Below are 12,226 nucleotides of genomic sequence, written 5' to 3' on the forward strand. Positions count from 1 at the left end.
ACAGCGGAATAACAATAACATGAGGTAAAAAAAAGAGGAAAAAAATCAAAGTCGTTAAAAAAAATCAAAGTGGCACCGGAATAATATCACAATAACACCAGAATAACAGCACAATAACATGCGTAAAAAAAAGAGAAAAAAAATCAAAGTAGTAAAAAATCAAAGTGACACTGGAATAACATCACAATACAGCACAATAACACGTGGTAAAAAAAAGAAAAAAAATCAAAGTCGTAAAAAAAATCAAAGTAACAGCAGAATAACATCACAATAACAACGGAATAACAATAACATGTGGTAAAAAAAGGAGAAAAAAAATCAAAGTCGTTAAAAAAATCAAAGTAAAAAAAGTACAATAATAGCATAATAATACGAGGTAAAAAAAATAAGAGTAAAAAAATTTCAAGTAAAAAAAATCTGGTACAAAAAAAGAAGAAGAAAAGGTAACATGATGAGAAAATTAGAGAAAAATATAACAGAAAAAAAAAATCAAAGTTGTAAAAAAAAAGCATAATAACACGAGATAAAAAAAGAGATAAAAAAAATTAAAGTAAAAAAAAAGAGTAGCACTAGAAAAAAGAGAAAATAAGTAAATGACGGTGATTTTATATGACAAGTAAGATTAGATCTTGCCCATTCATCTCTAATATAATCTAGTGGTTGAGATTTCCAAACACAAACTCACAACTCACCATAAGAACCAAAACTTACAAGAACCTGTCTCTCTCTCTCTCTCTCTCTCTCTCTCTCTATATATATATATATATATATATATATATATATATATATATATATATATATATATATATATATTTAGGATCCTATGAGAACCTCCTTCCCACGAAAACCATGAGAAGTACTATCCACCATTAAATCAAATAAACTAACGTCCCATATGTGACGCGCATCATTGTTTTATGTAATGGACATATTTCTCTTTTACTGCTTTTAGCTCTTCCCCCTTTCTTTTCTGTTCATCTTCTCAGATTTCTACAAATCACTTAATTTCCATGCTTGCAATATCATTTTATGAGTTACCTTTTCGGTTTCTCTCCCTTTTTATCATTAAGGTATGAATCAATCCATTTATTGTTGATTTCTTTTTTATTTGCGATTTTGTCTTTTCCTCAAACTTTTACTAATTTTATATTTAATTTCTATGATTCTCATATGATTTTCTGTTGGTTTTGTAAATGTACCATGTTTATATCTTTCTTTTCTTAATGTAATTTTATCTGCCATGTGATTTTATAATTTTCGGTTCTCAATTTTTTTTTCATTATTTCATAGGTTTTTGTGATTTCTAATCATCTTTATTAATTTTTTTCAATTATGATCTAGTTTTATAGTTATCATCATTTGTTGATCTATAGGCATAACTGTTTGAGTTGTTTATCTTAGAAACTTAGTTGAAGAACAAGGTGTTAGAGTATTTGTTGTTGGCAGTTTTTCAGTTTGTATTTCAATAATTGAAACCATATCGCTTTTATGTACATTTTATAGCAATTGCATTTGCCTTTTGTCGCCCCTATTTGTTGATTTTCTGTATCATTGTTACTTTAATGATATAACATGTTATATCTTTTTCAATTTATTGATTGATATGTAAAATACTTATGGTAGTTTTTGCATGTTGTTTTGATCTTGATTTTAAAGTTTATATTCAAGTTTCAATTGTCTTATGTTGATCGGGTTGTTCACCAAGGAGAGTGCTTAAACGAGACTGTTTTCTCATGAATTGAGGGTAGCGATAGTCTAACTCCAGAGGGTGAAATATTAAGATACAACAAATGCAGATCGACCTAATACCTAATCAATTTGTCCAATATATGTTAAGGTACGCAACATACAAACATAATTTTGTACGTAGTTTAAATAATATTATGTCCTCATGGTATGTATGTTCTGAACTTATGGTACATGTATCTTGAACCTATGTTTATGAAGCTTAATTTTGTTGTCAATCTCATCTACCTTATTTATGTATAGGAATTTTTCATGATCTTGCCTTTATAACTAAAACAACTCCAAAATATATGTGGGCCTTAGAATCCTTGATACACTGTCGTCCAACCATCCAAAAGAAGCTCCAGACATGAAGAAGTTGCAATTTGCACAACGCTCGGCTCAACCTACATATTTCAACTCTTAGTCCGAAAGCCAAAAATATGTTGCTTATTGTTTGTAATACCCACATCTTTGTTTTCGATATTTGTATATATAGCCTAGTTTAGGCTTCTTGTTATTCATGTACAATAGAAAATACTCCTCAGTTTATTGGGTAGAATACCACATGTAGGTGTAGACAATGTAGGTATATATGCACTACCTTCATACTTTGATTCCACCCTCGATTCAAAAGTGTACAATTCAGTAATAACTTATAATTTGAATCTTGTACATTTAAGTATGAAGGATAATTGAGTAGAGTTTAAAGGCAAAGAGAAAGACCTCTCCTTAACATAAAGGCTCTTATGAACCTATGGTACACGTGTTCTGAACTTATGACATATGAGTTCTGAACCTATGGAACATGTTTAATGAACCTATGGTACATGTTTTCTGAACCCATGATACATGTATGCAGAGCTTATAATTCGTGTTTTATGACTTATATGCTCTGAACCTTTGGTATTACCGCACATAACTAAGTACCTATCATAAAAATATCCCTTAGCCATTAGTCAAAATTATACAAGAAAGTAAGTCATACGACATTAAAAAAGCCTTGACACGTTCAATTAGTTTTAAGGTACCATACAATATAGTTGCACATACATTACTAATTACTTGTTCAAGCAAACCTTGTCATGGGTAGTAGTCTCGTAGAGCATCAAACACCAAAATATACAATCCGTCAAAAATAATTACGAACCCATGTAAAATTTTTTTGAACCTATGATGCTTATGTTATGAACCTTATAGTAAGTCTCTCTTGTGACGGGTCAACTATCACCCAGATAATAGATAAGACAAAAATCAAAGTGCCTAGGGAGTCACAAACGATTTGTATTTATCTTTCTATGTTGGTTTTATTTGACCCGTCGCAAGCTTGTGATAGCTTGTAATGGATATCGATCAGCACAACTGTGAATTTATATGAACCTTAAGTACATATAGGATATTATTCAATACCAATCCTTACAACAAGGCCTAATAATTTGTCACAATCACTTGAGAATATAAATCATACAAATATTAAGTTACCATATCTACATTAAATAAGAAAATGAGGTAAAATACAAAACATATCAGGTACTTTTCAAATTATTTGTCTTCTTTTTTTGGGAAAGGTAAGCTTCTCATTAAATAATTAATCAAACCCTTTACAACATATTATAAGATAAGCACTATGCTTATCCTAATGCTTACAAATTATGTCAATCCAATTCAATGCTTTACTATTCTTACATCCAAGTTTAATACTAGCAAGTCGTAGTCTAACTTCATTGTGAACCTGTCTAACTAACACCTCAGGTCTAAGAAGAATCATGTCCACCCTACATCTGTTCCTACACCACCAGATGTTAGTCATCAAAGCTGCCATAACAACTGCTATTACCTTCTTTCTCGCCAAACATCTTGATCTCAATTTAACCCACCATTCACAGTAGTGATCTGCAGGCAGCTGAACAGGACACCAGCTGTGAACTAGATCCCTGCACTTTCTACTGTACTCACACCTGAAAAAAAAAGATGCTCATGATCCTCCTCTACCAGTCCACACGGGAAGCAGAGATTATCATGAGTGATCTGCATCTGCTTGAGTCTGTCTTGTGTTAAAAGCCTCTCCTGAGCTATTAGCCACACACAAAATCTATGCCAAAATTTTGGGTCATTTTAGTGAATGATAAAGATAAAGATAAAGATAAACTCCAAAATGGCATTTTCCTTTGACCCAAAATTATTTGTCTTCACAAATCCAAAATACGAATCGTAAAATGTGAAACATATAGATTACATTTTGAAACATGTGATTTTAAATTAATTTGCACAATTCGATTAGAAAATTTCAATCAAATGAAAATTTCTAGATGAGTAAGGTTTGTATTTTTATTTACCTCTTGCATAATTGAATGTATTGATTTCCTTGCAATAACTTTGTAATACTACGATTTTATGCGTCTTAAGGTACTTTATCGAGTGGGGCTTACTCTGTCGAGTAAGTAGCTTTTTACGCAAAACAGTAGACTGCCTGTAGGGTACACGATCGAGTAAGTTGGGGACTCGATCGAGTAAGGGGCACTCGATCGAGTAAGTCACTTACTCGATCGAGTAAGTGAGTTTACGGGTGATGTTTGACGGATTTTGTTAATAAGGCGGGAATAGTATATAAAGCTTTCGTCACTTTTCTTAAAACACTTTTACACTCTAAAACCTTTCAAAGAGAAGATTAGAAGTTACGTTGATTGTTCTCGCCGCATTATTAGCAAATCCCAAGGCTAGGAGTGCCGGATTGCATTATTCTTTACGCCGTTGTGATCCTTGTGTCGAGGGTAAGCTTTTTATACAATTTTTATAATGTTTTGTTAAGATTCGTTAAACCCTAATTGGGTGATATTGAGGGTTTTGGGTGATTTATATGAATGTGGTAGTAATTGCATGTATGTATGTTATAGAAGGAGGTTTCATTGAGGAAAGATTCTGATTTAGCTGCTTGATCGACTGTTGGTATTTGCTTTCCAGCTAGGGTTTCCCTACTCAGTATTGGCTACATAATGTGTGGTGTTTGTGATTGTGATTGTTGGTTAATTATATTGTTGTTCTAATTTTGATGGTTGTTAGTTGTATATTGTTGATTGGTTGTGTATCTGTCTGTCATCATCTAGGTGCGTCCCAGGCTGAGTGGAGTCACTTGCGGGAGTGGCTTCACGCCCTTGATTCACCTTTTGTGGAACCCGCCACAGAAGGGATGTGCACATTAATGAACATGGGTTTATCGCTCGATGAAGATGAGCACGGCTTAGGTAGGAACGGCTGCGGTCCCCCACTGGCGGCGAGGAGTACTTGTAACGATGGGTACTAATGTGTGTAGTAAGTTGTGTGGAGATTGGAGATAGAGACTGGAGATTAGTTTGAGCTGTTTGTGATATTGTTTCATTGTGGCATTTCTTTTATGTAATCAGTACTGACCCCGTTAATTGTTTTAAAAACTGTGGTGATCCATCAAGGATGGTGACCAGTTGTTGAGCAAGTATGATGGCTTATGTGAGGGGTAGCTGGGATGGAGTCACCACCGGTCTTAGAGTCTTTCACTATGTTTTATTTAGTTGTTTGAGTACATTGGTTTTTGGAGAACAGTTGTATTCCTTTTGACAGTTTTTGGAACTTTGTTGTATCACCTAAACTTTATTATCATTTAAATACGTTTCGTTATTGTCTATTTGAGTACCATTGCCTCGGGTGACCGAGATGGTGACGTTTCCATACCTTAAGTGGTCCTCGTAAGGCACTTGGAGTATTGGGGTGTCATAAAGTGGTACCAGAGCGACGATCTTAAAACCTTTAACCAATGAACCTAATGAACATAGGGAGTCAAACTAAAATGAACCCGGGTAGAAGTTGTAGGAGCTAATGCAAAGACTTGGAGACGTCCTAAAGTCGCGAACTCGCCCCACAATTTTGAACCGGTCACTATAGGGTGTGTGTCGGGATCGCTATGTGTTTACCTTGTGCTTTGTGTATCTATATAGTAATGTGTGGTATGAATCGGTGGATGTATGCATGTGTAGGATAGGAGGTATGAAGTCAAAGATGATGATGATGTGGTTTGTATGTTGATTGGTTGAAAGCATGATATTTGATTTACAACGTGACATGTTAGAAATATGAAAGGAAAGTTGTTTTTTGCGTATATAAAAGATACGTATATATATATATATATATATATATATATATATATATATATATATATATATATATATATATATATATATATGTTGTTGTTTGTCGTTTTGCGTAAAAGTATAGAAAGTTTTGAGTGAGAGTTTGAACATGCGGGTAGTGTACGAGTCTACATGACTCGATCGATTGGGGGCACTCGATCGAGTAGGTGAGAGACTCGATCGGGTGCGTGTGACTCGATCGAGTAGGTAGTTTTTTGTTCCTGGGCAGAGATCTGTTTTTGGGCACTCAATCGAGTAGAATAGGGGACTCGATCGAGTAGGGCTAACTCGATTGAGTGGGATGTTGACTCGATCGAGTACGTTTTTGGGAGCTTTCTGGCCAGGTTCTGGAGTTGGGGTACTCGATCAAGTAAGTTGCGCAACTCGATCGAGTGGGTGATGGGACTCGATCGAGTAGGTGTTGTGCAAGATGTTTTCGTGTTTCGAGATATGGGATGTGTGTTTATGTTTACCCTTTTCTTATATAGTTTCAAAGATGCCGCCAAAGAGAACAACATTGTATGCTAAGGTAGAGAATATGAGTATTGATGAGATCGTTAAGATGTTGGAGCACCAGGATGCTCTTACAGAGGCTTTGAAGAGGGTGGGAAAGGATAAGGAGACAAGGCCTGATCACTCAAAGATCAGCAAACATATAGCGAGGTTTAATCCTAAGGAGTATATGGGAAAGGGGCGCCAATTTTGGTGGATAATTAGCATAGAGAGATGGAGAATATACTCAATCTGCTACATTGCCCAGATGAGCTTTGAGTGCAACAAGCTGCGTTCTACCTGAGGGAAGCAGCTAGAGAGTGGTGGGACAAGGTTAAGGTTAGTGCTTTGGAGTTGTATATGAAACAAGGGTTACCTGCGATACCTTTGGATGAGTTTAAGAGGGCGATGAGGTGAGAGTTTGTGCCAGAGCATGTGCGTAGTAAGCTGAGAAAGGAGTTTGATGATTTTAAGATGACTTCTGAGATGACAGTTGTTGAGTACTACCACAAGTTTAATGAGAAATATAGGTATGCTGAGGACATGGGGCTGAGCCAAGAGAACTTGGCATTGAGGTTTGAGAAGGGGTTGACCCCCAAGATCATGAAGAAGTTACCGGTAGGAGCCATTGCTGATGTTAAGGAGGTCTATGAGCGTGTTAGAAGGGCTGAGAGGTTAGTTAAGATGACCAAGGAGAGATTTTCTGAGAAGAGGATAGCTGAGAGTGAGGGTGGGGCCAGTCTAGTTACAAGAAGAGTGGCAATAACCAGGCAAGAGCATACCCATCAGGTTCGGGGTTTAGTGCTGGAGCTTCTTACGGGCATGGTCGTAGGGGTGGTAGTAACAGTTGGGGTATGACTTTTTTTAACTATGGCGGTATGGGCCACAAGAGGCATGAGTGCACCAGTGCTATGAGTGGGGGTTTCCAGAGACCGTCGCAGGGGAGTTTCTCTCATGGTCCTTCGCAGAGTTATGCTAGTAACAGGCCAGCTGGGTCGTGGAACAACAGGGGTGGCCAGAGTAACAACAATGGTGGGGCTAACCGCAATAGCGGTAATTCATACCAAAAACTGGCAACGAACAACAACAACAACCAGGGTTCGGCTGCTAAGCCATCTACCTCAGCTAGTACTGTCCAGGGAGGTGGGCAGAAGACTTGTGGCAAGCTATTTATGATAGAGAAGAAGGCAGCTGAGGATGATGCTCACGTAATCACCGGTACTTTTCTTGTTAATGGAGTCTTTACCTTTGTTTCGTTTGATTCGGGAGCGTCACAGTCGTTTGTATCATTGGCTGAGTGGAGTCACTTGCGGGAGTGGCTTCACGCCCTTGATTCGCCTTCTGTGGAACCCGCCACAGAAGGGATGTGCACATTAATGAACATGGGTTTATCGCTCGATGGAGATGAGCAGGGCTGAGGTGGGAATGGCTACAGTCCCCCACTGGCGGCGAGGAGTACTTGTTGCGATGGGTACTCTGGCAGGGCTACACACTTTAGTGTGTAGTCAGTTGTGTGGAGATTGGAGATTGGTTTGAGCTGTTTGAGACTGTTAGTGATATGATTTCATTGTGGCATTTGTTTTATGTAATCAGTACTGACCCCGTTAATTGTTTTAAAAACTGTGGTGATCCATCGAGGATGGTGACCAGTTGTTAAGCAGGTATGATGGCTTATGCGAGAGATAGCTGGGATGGAGTCACCACCGGTCTTAGAGTCTTCCGCTGTGTTTTAATTAGTTGTTTGAGTACTTTGGTTTTTGGAAAACAGTTGTATAACTTTTGACAGTTTTTGGAACTTTGTTGTATCACCTAAACTTTATTATCATTTAAATACGTTTCGTTATTGTCTATTTGAGTATCATTACCTAGGGTGACCGAAATGGTGACGTTTCCATACTTTAAGTGGTCCTGGTAAGGCACTTGGAGTATGGGGGTGTCACAAATTTGATGATCTTCGTTGTGACAATTAATAATCCATCTCTACAATTTATCTTTTTGGAAATCGTAACTTTTTTTTCCATCTGATGAATATGATTAAAGAAATGGGTTGGGGAAGGGGTTATGTTAGAAGGGAGGGTATTTTTTTAAGTTGGTCGTTATGTTAAGGAGGAATGACGCGCGTCAATATGGTCCATTGATCTTCTTCATCCAACGGTAGATAAGGGTTCTTATGGGAAGGAGATTCTCATGAGATCTCATATATATATATATATATATATATATATATATATATATATATATATATATATATATATATATATATATATATATATATATATATATAGGGACAGGATCCGGTGAGAACCACCAACATAATGAGAACCGTTAGAACCCTTACTAAATCTTCACTAAATCTTTTTTCTAAAGTTTTGATGGATCATTATCATTAGTTTAGTATATTCAAACACATTATTTAGTATAACTAAACAAATTTTATTGATTTTATTAACAAAATATAAAGTTAATGTACAAAAGTATAATTAGATATACTAAAACGGTTAAAGATGCACGAAAACGAATACTAGGTGCATGAAAATTGTTACATGAACTAAAATGATTTTAGGTGCATGAAAATAACAGGCTCTAGGTGCAAGAAAACGAGTTATAGGTGCATGAAAATTGTTAGAGACATGAAAATGAGTAGTAGGTGCACGAAATTTAATAAAATGTATCTCGCCTCGATTTCCGTCACTAGTTTATACTTTTTAGACCAAGAAATATGTTTTCTAACCATAAAATTCTATGCCGAATCCAAATATGTCACTATTTTTCAAGAAATAATTCCGTAAGGTGGAGTTCTCAAGGTTCTTATTATGGTGGTGGTTCTCATTGGATCCCTAATATATATATATATATATATATATATATATATATATATATATATATATATATATATATATATATATATATATATATGTGTGAGAGAGAGAGAGAGAGAGAGGTTCTTATGAATCCCTAAGATTCTTTGAGTCCCGAGTCCTTTTCTCAGCCACACAGCCTTGAAGTTACACGGGGTTGTCTTCAAGTTACAGAAGGTACACATGAACGGTTAAAGTTACACATTTTCTGAATTGAAGTTACATGGCAATTTGGAGTTATACAATGAGTTTGAATATATTAATTTGAATTTATGCAATTTTAAGACAAGTGTATATAACTCTAGTCCAATTTTATGTAACTTTTATTATTTACGAGTGTAACTTTAACCCTTGACGATGTAACATTATTCTAATATAGTCCATTAATTTGAATTTATGTAATTTTAGTACAAGGTTAACGTAACTTTAATGCTTGACAGGTGTAACTTTAGTCGTTAATATAGTGTAACTTTAGTCGTTAATCACATTTACCCACCTCCTAACGTCCTCCGACCACCATGTCAGCCCCCAATAACCTTACACAACCACTCCAAAAATGGCATTTGTAGATCTGAAATTTCAGAAACCGCAACCACCACACTACCGCCAACAAACCTTCCTCCAACAACAACCACCACTGATCGCCTGCCTCCCTTCACTAGGACCTACCACTGCCACTGCTTTCTGACTACCACACCACCAACCACCGGATCTACATCACCAACCACCTCTAACCGCAACAACAAGCAGCAACAACAACAACAACAATAATAACAACAACAACAGCAAACACTTCAGATCTGGAAAGGCAAAAAAGGAGAAGTGAACGGAGGCAGCAGAACTTGGTGGTAATCGATAGATGAAGGAGAGAGATGGTGTTGGTGATGGTGCGTGGCCAAAAACCTTCAAATCTGAAAAAAAAAACAGAAGGAAGAAGAGGAAGGTGGTGCGTGGTGGCAGCAATGTGGGTGCGTGAGGTGCGTGGTGGCGGCAGGTCGGTGGTGGTAGATATCAGAGAAGAGGGAGAAGAAAGGAGAAGAGAAGAGACAGAGGTGTGCTGGTGTTGTGTGATGGGTCAGTGGGTAGATCTGGCCATAGTGTGGTGGTTGGAGGTGAGGTGGTGGTTCAGAACGTTTTGGTGTGGTGATGGGGGAGTGTTAGAGGAAGAAGGGTGGGTGGTGGGTGGTGGATGGCAGTCGCAGGTGGTGGATGGTGGCAGCATGTGGGGCTATAATGTCGGGAAATTTAATTTTGTGTTTAGTGAGATGAAGGAGAGATGGGAATGTATAGTGAGATTAAGGAGGAAGGAATGAATGAATGAAAGCGGTTGAACCAATGGGAATTTTTTTGTTTAGTCCACATATTTTGTTCTCATCCAAACCCTCTATCCCTTCATTTTTGTTCTAATCTTGACCCTCCATTTTTTGATCCAATGGATGAGGATTTAGGGACTCGGGGGGCCAACGGGGGCCCTTAGGAAAACAAGCGTTTGCATTTGTTGAGTCGCCACCAATTTTTATGGGAAATTGGAACCATTTGAATACTTCGCGTCATGCCAAGACACAAAGTAGTGACATGAACACTAAGAACTCGTTACCCTTACCATTCTATGTCTATAATGACTCTCGTGGATGCCAATGAACACGGATGTTCACAAAGATCTGGAGTAAGGGGTGAGGGTACGTATTAGGAAGCTCTTTTGATCGAACACCTAATCCCGCCCGCCTCGATAGCGGCTTCAACTAATGATTAGGGAAAATCATCTATACTCGATATGTTGTCGATTATATGCATGCAATGCAACGTCCAACGTTTTAATCCTAGCATGTGAGAATTAAACTATGTCGGTGAACCCGTAATTAAGCAAACAATTGGGTCGAGGTAGAGATTAAGGTCGATTACATGTGAGAACACGCAACCAATACGATAATAAAGAGTATAATAAATGAAATGCGATAAATTAAAATTATAATAATTACAATGGTTTAATTGATTTACGTCGAAAATATATTTAAAATGGATAATTTGAGAAAAGAAAAGGGAAATAATTAAAGTTAGAAAACGGACATATTAGTAGTGATATTACGATTAATAGTTGATTAATACGTATAACTAATAAACTAGGTCAAAGCAGAAATGGAAGTTCAGGGACAGAAATCACCCAGGAACAGGCGCAGCAGAGCTGCGTCCCTTGGAAGAGCCGCAGTGGTCACTACGTCTGTTCTTGAAGTGAATTCTGGCTGTGAAGCCGGAACTGTAATACTACGGTTTTATGAGTCTCTAGGTACTCTATCGAGTGGGCCTTACTCTGTCGAGTAAGGGTGTTTTGCAGTTTAAAACAGTTTCTGACCTGTAGAGTACTCGATCGAGTAGCCTTGGCACTCGATCGAGTAGGCGGCACTCGATCAAGTACGTCTGTTACTCGATCGAGTAGCCCCGTTTACAGGTAGTGGAGTCACTTGTGGGAGTGGCTTCACGCCCATTATTCGCTTTCTGTGGAACCCGCCACAGAAGGGATGTGCACATTAATGGATTTGGGTTTATCGCTCGACGGGGATGAGCGGGGCTTAGATAGGAATGGCTGCGGTCCCCCACTGGCGGCGAGGATTAACCTGTTGCGATAGGTACTCTGGCAGGGCTACACACTTTAGTGTGTAGTCAATATTGTGGAGTTAATGATGGAGTTCGGAGTATATCTGTGATGATTGAGCTGTGTTGTTTGTTGTAATGTTGAATTATATAAATTGTGTGATTAGTACTGACCCCGTTTATTGTTTTAAAAACTGTGGTGATCCATTCGGGGATGGTGAGCAGTTGTTGAGCAGGTATGAGTCGAGATACATGGGATTGCTGGGATGTGTCACCTTCTGATGATAGAGTCTTCTGCTGTAGCTTGAGTAGTTTGTGAGACATTTCACTCAGTTGATTAGATAGTCGTTTTGAGAACATGTAACCCAGATTTTGGGCATTTGGTTTTGGATTGTATTTATT

At 37.5% G+C, this 12,226-nt stretch overlaps 1 long non-coding RNA gene across 1 annotated transcript; it reads left to right on the forward strand.

Annotated features, from left to right (window-relative positions):
• The first annotated feature begins 1,656 nt into the window (after window positions 1-1,656).
• LOC141634257 (uncharacterized) lies at window positions 1,657-2,467 on the forward strand. Its single transcript, XR_012539004.1, has 2 exons — window positions 1,657-1,837; window positions 1,990-2,467. It is a non-coding gene; the product is annotated as an uncharacterized LOC141634257 (long non-coding RNA).
• The last annotated feature ends 9,759 nt before the right edge of the window (window positions 2,468-12,226 follow it).

The sequence above is a fragment of the Silene latifolia genome, chromosome Y, assembly GCF_048544455.1.
Source record: "Silene latifolia isolate original U9 population chromosome Y, ASM4854445v1, whole genome shotgun sequence".
NCBI classification, from domain to species: domain Eukaryota; kingdom Viridiplantae; phylum Streptophyta; class Magnoliopsida; order Caryophyllales; family Caryophyllaceae; genus Silene; species Silene latifolia.